Here is a 10,568-nt window from a genome sequence, read left to right as displayed (position 1 = left end):
TTTAAAAGAGAGACAGCATAGCTTCTTAGTTTTATACTTTTTATTCACAACATAGTTTTTTTGACAACAAACATCCAGCTTCTGAAATGATTTTCTTGAGTAGAGAATAAAGGAATGCTACCAGAATAAGAGAAAGAATTTTCCTCTTCTGTGTTAGAAAAGCTACCAATTCTTTGGTTCAGTTGCTGGATAATTGGAAGTCTTTTGCAGACTTAAATGCAAGTGTATGGAATTCATCTGAAGTGGTAAATCTCTTAGACTGTGAGACTTAACCACAAACACAGTTAAAACATGAAAAATAATTTGTTTCTCTTTTATGGGAGGTGACGACAACAATTTTATGCTCTATTTCCCCGTCAGTGAAATAACTTTTTAAAAGGTATTTTTAAATGACTGTTTTTGCCTTACACACACATACTTAAGTCTTTGCAAAATGCTTGCCCATCAAAAAGAAACCGGAATAACCACTTCCTTGTATTAGACTTGTGCAGGTCCTCCTCCCACACTGAATCATCAGTTCATATCATGGTCCCAGACCAGTTCTTGTTCAGCATTATATCTACCTCTGCCTTCTCAATATCTAATGCATGGTTTTACACTTAGTGTGTACCAAAAAAGTACAATCATAAATATTATAAATTAAAATTTGGAAAAGAAACTTCCAAAATGCTAGCAATAATATGTAAATACTGAATGAGAAAAATGTTGGATTCTACAAAAAAAAAAAAAAAAAAATAGCTCATGGACTCCCTGGGATGTGTACAATAAATAGCCCTGTGCTATGTAACTGAGGAAGGCCATAACTGAGGTTTGGAACTGATAACTGTTCCTACATGGCTGGAGAGGTTCTGGACCTCCTCTTGGATGCTGATGAGGCTCCCACTCAAGGCTAAGGAGAGAAACAAAGTGGAAGAAGCTACTGGCTGTGATGGTATATAAGTGTGATTTCATCTGACAAATAGCTAAGGATCAGAAAAGGGGCTTCAGGCAAAATTAGCTGATGAACAAGTAATCTACAGGTCTTTTACAATGTTCATGTCATGGAAGAAGATGATCAGAACCATGTATGTTGACTGCTTAACTCAGAAGAAATCAATAGGGAATTATGGAGTTTTCTTATACTTCTCTGGGGTGTAGAAACACATGTGAACCATAGGATCCAAATTGGGATCACTGAGAACAAGTCATAGCAAATAACTTCAGTATCAAGCTTCGATATGATTCCAAGCTTGGAACATTGGAGATATATCTAGTCTATTGAATTAGTTCATAGTGGTTTTGACAGAAGTCTCTTATGACATACTTGATTTGGATGTCATTTGAGGTCCTACCAGCTCCTCCCAGGTTGAGTTGACTGCATTCTCTTCTGTGACCTCTTCACTAGAGCTTACTGGTGGTGAAGCACTTGTCATGCTGCATTTACCTGTTAACATGGCAATCATTCCTAACTTACATAGTCAGATGTTTTCATTTTCCATCATAGCATCTAGCCCAGAATAAGATATTCTTAAAATTTGTGGAATGAATGAGTGAATAGAATTTCAAGTATAAGGTTAACAGATTGGGCTAACCTATCTGGATAGAGTGTTACTGTGTTTTTTCTTTGAAATTGTTCAGTTCAACATTTTTATCAGTAACATAGGAGACATGATTATCTAATTTAGCCATAATGCAAGACTGAGAAAGACAGTTAACCTTAGAGATGACAGAATCAAGATAAGGATGATCTCAAAAGATGTAATAATGGTCCAGATAATGAAGTGAAATTTAATGGAAATGCATTAAAGTCCAGCACTGAAATGTAAAACATCAAAGTCTTGAGTAAAATATGGAAGAGTTTTGACTTGATGGTAATCCATAGGAAGACCCTCTGATGGTTTTAGTGAATCACAAAGTGAACACAAGGCAACATTGTCATGAGAAACCAAAATAGATGTTGATAAGCTCAAGGTGCATTCATAGCATTCAACCTTCTCATCACCTGAGGTCATAGTCTCCAAGAACATATTGAGAGCAGAGGTGACTGATTCAAGGCTCTAGTCTTTATGAGAGAGACTGACAAAATAGAGGAAGTCCAGAAGAAAGTGATAAGGCTAGTAGATGCCTTTAAAATCCCTGGCCTGGTAGAAGTTGTTGAAAGAATAAGATGTTTAGTTTGGATAAGAGACACCTATGAAGTCATTTGATAAATAAATGACTGATGTGTGAAGGAAGGAATATACCTGCTGCTCTGTGCTATATCAGAGGCTAAAGGTAGGGCTTATTGGTAGGTAGTTACTAGATTATTAGCTGTAGGAAGGCCGGGAGTATGTGTGTCCTGTTCACCACTAGAGCCTCAGCTATTAACACTGTGACCAGTAGATAGTAGGGGTTCAGTAAATCAATATTGAATGAATAAATAACAATTCGGGAGAGCTTGACTCAGATCCCATTAGTCCTGAATTCAAATCCACTACTCCACCTAGGAATTGCACAACTTTGTGCAAGTATAGGTAGCCCCTCTACACTTGTTTATACATGCTCAAATAGGGATAATAGTATCATTTCAAGTGATTCACATGATTTTTATGACTATCAAATCAAAAGCAATCATCTGAAATCTCTTTAAATAAAAATAGCAAAGTGCTCAATGGTTCAAGATGGTGGAGTAGAAGGATGTGCATTCAATCCTTCTTGCGAGACAACTGGAACCACAACTAACCGCTAAGCAGTCATTGACAGGAAGACACTGGAACTCACCAAAAAACATACCCCACATCCAAAGACAAAGGAGAAGCTGCAATGAGATAGTAGGAGGGGCTATCATCAGCAGACAAGCAGATTAAAGATTTACTGAGCTCTGCCCACCAGAGCAACACCCAGCTCTACCTACCACCAGTCCCTCCCATGAAAAAGCTTACACAAGCCTCTTAGATAGCCTAATCCACCAGAGGGCAGACAGCAGAAGCAAGAAGAACTATAATTCTGCAGCTTGGGAATGAAAACCACATTCACAGAAAGATAGACGAAATGAAAAGGCAGAGGACTATGTACCAGATGAAGGAACAAGATAAAACCCCAGAAAAAAATATTAAATGAAGTGGAGATAAGCAACCTTCCAGAAAAAGAGTTCACAATTATGATAGTGAAGATGATCTAGAACCTCAGAAAAAGAATGGAGGCAAAGATCAAGAAAATGCAAGAAAAGTTTAACAAAGACCTAGAGGAATTAAAAAACAAACACCTAGAAGAATTAAAGAACAAACAAACAGAGATGAACAACACAATAACTGAAATGAAAAATACACTAGAAAGAATCAATAACAGAATAACTGAAGCAGAAGAAAAGATAAGTGACCTGGAAGACAGGATGGTGGAATTCACAGCCTTGGACCAAAATAAAGAAAAAAGATTGAAAAGAAATGAAGACAGCCTAAGAGACCTCTGAGACAACATTAAACACAACAACATTTGCAATAGAGGGGTCCCAGAAGGAGAAGAGAGAGAGAAAGACCTGAGAAAATATTTGAAGAGATTAAAGTCCAAAACTTCCCTAACATGGGAAAGGAAAAACCACCCAAGTCCAGGAAGTGCAGAGAATCCCAGGCAGGATAAACCCAAGGAGAAACACACCAAGACACATAGTAATCAAACTGACAAAAATTAAAGAAAAAGAAAAATTATTGAAAGCAGCAAGGGAAAAACAACAAATAACATACAAGGGAACTCCCATAAGGTTAAGAGCTGATTTCACAGCAGAAACTCTACAAGCCAGAAGGGATGGCACGATATATTTAAAGTGATGAAAGGGAAGAAACTACAACCAAGATTATTCTACCTGGCAAGGATCTCATTCAGTTTCGACAGAGAAATCAAAAGCTTTACAGACAAGCAAAAGCTAAGAGAATTCAGCACCACAAAACCAGCTCTACAACAAATGCTAAAGGAACTTCTCTAAGTGAGAAACACAAGAGAAGAAAAGGACCTACAAAAACAAACCCAAAACAATTAAGAAAATGGTAATAAGAACATACATATTGATAATTACTTTAAACGTGAATGGCTTAAATGCTCCAATCAAAAGACACAGGCTCACTGAATGGATACAAAAACAAAACTCATATATATGTTGTGTACAAGAGACCCACTTCAGACCTAGGGATACATACAGACTGAAAGTGAGGGGATGGAAAAAGATATTCCATGCAAATGGAAATAAAAAGAAAGCTGGAGTAACAATACTCATATCAGATAAAATAGACTTTAAAATAAAGAACGTTATAAGAGACAAGGAAGGACACTACCTAATGATCAAGGAAATAATCCAAGAAGACTGAACAATTATAAATATGTATGCACCCAACATAGGAGCACCTCAATACATAAGGCAATTGTTAACAGCTATAAAAGAGGAAATCAACAGTAACACAATAATAGTGGGAAACTTTAACACCTCACTTAAACCAATAGACAGGTCATCCAGACAGAAAATTAAGAAGGAAACACAAGCTTTAAATGACACAATAGACCAGATAGATTTAATTGATGTTTACAGGACATTCCATTTGAAAACAGCAGATTACACTTTCTTCTCAAGTGAACATGGAACATTCTCCAGGACAGATCACATCTTGGGTCACAAATCAAGCCTCGCTGAATTTAAAAAAATTGAAATCATATCAAGCATCTTTTCCGACCAAAATGCTAAGACTAGAAATCAACTACAGGGGGAAAAAATGTAAAAAACACAAACACATGGAAGCTAAACAATACGTTACTAAATAACCAAGAAAACATTGAAGAAACCAAAGAGGAAATCAAAACATAACTAGAGGAAAATTACAACAAAAACACGATGATCCAAAACTTTAGATGCAGCAAAAACCATTCTGAAAGGGAAGTTTACAGCAATACAATCCTACCTCAAGAAACAAGAAAACTCTTAAGTAAACAATCTACTTGACACTTAAAGGAACTAGAGAAAGAAGAACAAACAAAGCCCAAAGTTAGCAGAAGGAAAGAAATTATAAAGATCAGAGCAGAAATATACGAAATAGAAACAAAGAAAACAATAGCAAGTATCAATAAAACTAAAAGCTGGTTCTTTGAGAAGATAAACAAAATTGATAAATCTTTAGCCAGACTCATCAAGAAAAAGAGGGAGAGGACTCAAATCAATGAAATTAAAGATGAAAAAGGAGAAATTACAACAGACACCGCAGAAATACAAAGCATCCTAAGAGACTACTACAAGCAACTCTATGCCAATAAAATGGACAATCTGGAAGAAATGAACAAATTCTTAGAAAGGTATAACCTTCCAAGACTGAACCAGGAAGAAATAGAAAATATGAACAGACCAATCAAAAGTAATGAAAGTGAAACTGTGATTTAAAATCTTCCAACAAACAAAAGTCCAGGACCAGATGGCTTCACAGGTGAATTCCATCAAACATTTAGAGAAGAGCTAACACCCATCCTTCTCAAACTCTTCCAAAAAATTGCAGAGAAAGGAACACTCCCAAACTCATTCTATGAGGCCACTATCACCCTGATACCAAAACCAGACAGAGATACTACAAAAAAAAATTACAGACCAATATCACTAATGAATACAGGTGCAAAAATTCTCAACAAAATACTAGCAAACAGAATCCAATAACACATTAAAGGATAATACACCATGATTAAGTGGAATTTATCCCAGGGATGCAAGGATTCTTCACTATATGTAAATAAATCAATGTGATACACCATATAACATATTAAGGAATAAAAACCATATGATCATCTCAATAGACACAGTAAAATGTTTTGACAAAATTCAACACCGATTTAGGATAAAAACTCTCAGAGAATGGGCATAGAGGGAAACTACCTCAACAAAATTAAGGCCATATATGACAAACCCATAGCAAACATCATTCTCAATGGTGAAAAACAGAAAGCATTTCCTCTAAGATCAGGAACAAGACAAGGATGTCCACTCTTGCCACTATTATTCAATATAGTTTTGGAAGTCCTAGCCATGGCAGTCAGAGAAGAAAAGAAAATAACAGGAATACACATTGGAAAAGAAGAAGTAAAACTGTCACTGTTTGCAGATGACATGATACTATACATAGAAAATCCTAAAGATGATAACGAAAAACTACCAGAGCTAACCAATGAATTTGGTAAAGTTGCAGGATACAAAATTAATGCACAGAAATCTCTTGCATTCCCATACACTAACAACGAAAGATCAGAAAGAGAACTTAAGGAAACACTCCCATTTACCATTGCAACAAAAAGAATAAAATACCTAGGAATAAACCTAACTAGGGAGACGAAAGACCTGTATGCAGAAAACTATAAGACACTGATGAAAGAAATGAAAGTTGATATAAACAGATGGAGAGATATACCATGTTCTTGGCTTGGAAGAAACAATATTGTGAAAATGACTATACTACCCAAAGCAATCTACAGATCCAATGCAATCCTTATCAAATTACCAGTGGCATTTTTTTTACAGAACTAGAACAAAAAAATCTTAAAATTGTATGGAGACACAAAAGACCCCAAATAGCCAAAGCAGTCTTGAGGGAAAAAATGGAGTTGGAGAAATCAGACTCCCTGACTTCAGATTTTACTACAAAGCTACAGTCATCAGGGGCTTCCCTGGTGGCGCAGTGGTTGAGAGTCCGCCTGCCGATGCAGGAGACACGGGTTCGTGCCCTGGTCCGGGAAGATCCCACATGCCGCGGAGTAGCTAAGCCCGTGAGCCATGGCCGCTAGGCCTGCGCGTCCGGAGCCTGTGCTCCGCAACGGGAGAGGCCACAACAGTGAGAGGCCCGCATACCGCAAAAAAAAAAAAAAAAAAAAAAAAAAAAAAAGCTACAGTCATCAAGACAATATGGTACTGGCACAAAAACAGAAATATAGATCAATGGAACAGAATAGAAACCCCAGAGATAAACCCATGCACCTATGGTCAACTAATCATGACAAAGGAGGCAAGGATATACAATGGAGAAAAGACAGCATCTTCAAGAAGTGGTGCTGGGAAAACTGGACAGCTACATGTAAAATAATGAAATTAGAACACATCCTAACATCATACACAAAAATAAACTCAAAATACATTAAAGACCTAAATGTAATACCTGACAATAAAAAACTTTTCAAGGAAAATATAGGAAGAACACTCTTTGACATAAATCACAGCAAGATCTTTTTTGACTCACCTCCTAGAGTAATAGAAATAAAAACAAAGATAAACAAATGGGACCTAATGAAACTTAAAAGCTTTTGTACAGCAAAGGAAACTATAAACAAAATGAAAAGACAACCCTTAGAATGGGAGAAAATATTTGCAAATGAATCAGCAGACAAAGGGTTAATCTCCAGAATATATAAACAGCTCATGCAGCTCAATATTAAAAAAACAAACAACCCAATCAAAAAATGGGCAGAAGACCTAAATAGACATCTCTCCAAAGAAGACGTACATACAGATGGCCAAGAGGCACATGAAAAGCTGCTCAACATCACTAATTGTTAGAGAAAAGCAAATCAAAACTACAATGAGGTATCACCTCACACTAGTTAGAATGGGCATCATCAGAAAATCTATAAACAACAAATGCTGGAGAGGGTGTGGAGAAAGGGAACCCTCTTGCACTGTTGGTGGGAATGTAAATTGATACAGCCACTATGGAGAACAGTATGGAGGTTACTTAAAAAACTAAAACTAGAATTACCATATGACCCAGCAATTCCACTACTGGGCATATACCCAGAGACAACCATAATTCAAAAAGACACATGCACCCAATATTCACTGCAGCACTATTTACAATAGCCAGGTAATGGAAGCAACCTAAATGCCCATCAACAGATGAATGGATAAAGAAGATGTGGTACATATACACAATGGAATATTACTCGGCCATAAAAAGGAATGAAATTGGGTCATATGTAGAGACGTGGATGGACCTAGAGACTGTCATACAGAGTGAAGTTAGTCAGAAAGAGGAAAACACATATTGTATATTAACACATATATGTGGAATCTAGAAAAATGGTATAGATGAACCGGTTTGCAAGGCAGAAATAGAGACACAGATGTAGAGAACAAACGTATGAACACCAAGGGGGGGAAAGTGGGGCGGGTGGTAGTGGTGGTGGTGGCATGAACTGGGAGATTGGGATTGACATATATACACTAATATGTATAAAATAGATAACTAATAAGAACCTGCTGTATAAAAAATTAATTAATTAATTAAACAAAAAAAATAAACTTATGGTTAACAAGAGGGAAAGGGAGGGAGGGATAAATTAGGAGCTTGAGATTAACATACACATACTATTATATATATAATAGATAAACAACAAGGTCCTACTGTATAGCACAGGGAACTATATTCAATATCTTATAATAAACTATAATGGAAAACAATCTGAAAAAGAAATAGAAAAGTGTTTCAGTTATGTATATGTATATATAAATATATATACATAACTGAATCATCTTTCTGTACACCAGAAACTAACAACAAAAAATAGAAATGCAAATATTATTTACCTTATAAATAGTTTTTAAAATATTGATTACATGTTGAAATGATCATATTCAGGATATGGGTTAAAATGTTTTATTAAAATAAAAAAATAGCAAAGTGTTGTGTAAATGGCATTAATATTAAGATACAACACTATTAAGTTCACTGTGAAGAAGGACATTCTAGTTATTAAATCTTTTAACGATGGAATGGGTTGCCTTAGGAATTCACCAACTCCTACTCACTGCAAGTTGTCAAGTAAGGTTGGGTGATACCTCCTAAAAATGTGGTAGATGTCAAGTTTTGCTTTATATGAGATATCCAACTGGATGACCATTAAGGTGCCCTTCACAGTTAAGATTTTTTTATTGTGGGAGGTATTTATCCATCCTTTGTAGCCTAACTTCACCAATCCCCTCAATGTCCATTTCAAAATTCTAAGCATCTTCTGATGTTCCTCTGGATGGACTCTCAGAAGTTTCAGGCATCCAAACCACATTTGTAGTAACTCCAACTCTTTAAGACTTCCAAGTAATCAATTTGTTATGGACTTCCCTGGAGCTAAAGTTCCTGTCTTTTTCTAACACATCTGAGGCAAGTGACATTCCTAGTGGTAACAGTGGCTTTTAATGGCAGCCATTCTCACCAAGGTAAGAGGAGGAACAATTCCTTTTTTGGAGGGCATATCAGAATAGAGAAGGGAATGTGAAAGACCCCTTTGGTAGATTCTACAATGTCAATTCCTCCCCACTTTGAGAATTATTCTGGATAGGTTAAAAAATCTTGTCTGTAACTGCATTAGGCCCTGTGTAATAGAAATCTTTCGCAGTGACTTAACAAATGTGAGATCTAAGAGTATGCAGTTCAAGGCTGTTTCAGCTACTTGATAAAAACATTGAGAAACAAGAGTGAGTCTAGTTTCTGGGTTTGTCATCTATAGCGTGACACTAACCCTCATGATCATAGAACGGCTGCTTCTTCTACAAACATTACATCTTTATTTCAGGCAAGAAAACCAGAGAAAATAAAGGGCAAACGAACAAATCCATTGGAGATTATCCCATTTTAAAGTGTTTTCCAAGAAGTCCCAAGGAATGACTTCCACTTATATTTCATTGAAAAGGTGGAAGAGTGAATTTTTTTCACCTTTTTCTTTTTTACTTTTTTTCCTTTTTTTAAATAAATGAAAAAAATTCAAAGCCAGAAACAAGAAATGATGATTCAAAAATATAATACTTAACCCCAAAAGTAAGTAAATTAGTTTATTTACAAGGGTAAAAAGAAACCCTTTGTTTTTTTTAAATTATTTTTTATTGGAGTACAGTTGCTTTACAATGTTGTGTTAGTTTCTAATGTACAGCAAAATGAATCGGCTATACATATACATATATGCCCTCTTTTTTGGATTTCCTTCCCATTTAGGTCACCACAGTGCATTAAGTAGAGTTCCCTGTGCTATACATTAGGTTCTCATTAGTTATCTACTTTATACGTAATATCAATAGTGTATATGTGTCACTCCCAAGGGATATTGAATATTTTAACTGAATACATTGTTGCCCCAAATAAACCAGGATTCTTTGTATAAGAAAAGAGAATGGATGATAATTAGGCAATTAGCAATGGCAGTCACAGTTTCCTAATATATATAGATATAGATATATAATTATTTTCAGATTCTTTTTCATTGTAGGTTATCACAAGATACTAAATATAGTTCCCTGTGATATATATTAAGTCCTTGTTGTTTATCTATTTTATGTGTAGTAGTGTGTATATGTTAATTCCAAATTCCTAATTTATCCCTCCCCCAGCTTCCTGTTTGGTGACCATAAGTATGTTTTCTATGTCTGTGAGTTTATTTCTGTTTTATAAATAAGTTCATTTGTATCATTTTTTTAGATTTGCATGTTAAGTGATATATGATATTTGTCTTTGTCTGACTTACTTCACTTAGTATGATAATCTCTAGTTCCATCCATGTTTCTGCAAATGGCATTATTTTGGTCTTTTTTTAATGGCTAAGTAGAATTCCATTGT

Source organism: Kogia breviceps, chromosome 1 (genome assembly GCF_026419965.1).
Source record: "Kogia breviceps isolate mKogBre1 chromosome 1, mKogBre1 haplotype 1, whole genome shotgun sequence".
In the NCBI taxonomy this organism is placed as follows: domain Eukaryota; kingdom Metazoa; phylum Chordata; class Mammalia; order Artiodactyla; family Physeteridae; genus Kogia; species Kogia breviceps.
This window is presented reverse-complemented; position numbering follows the sequence as displayed.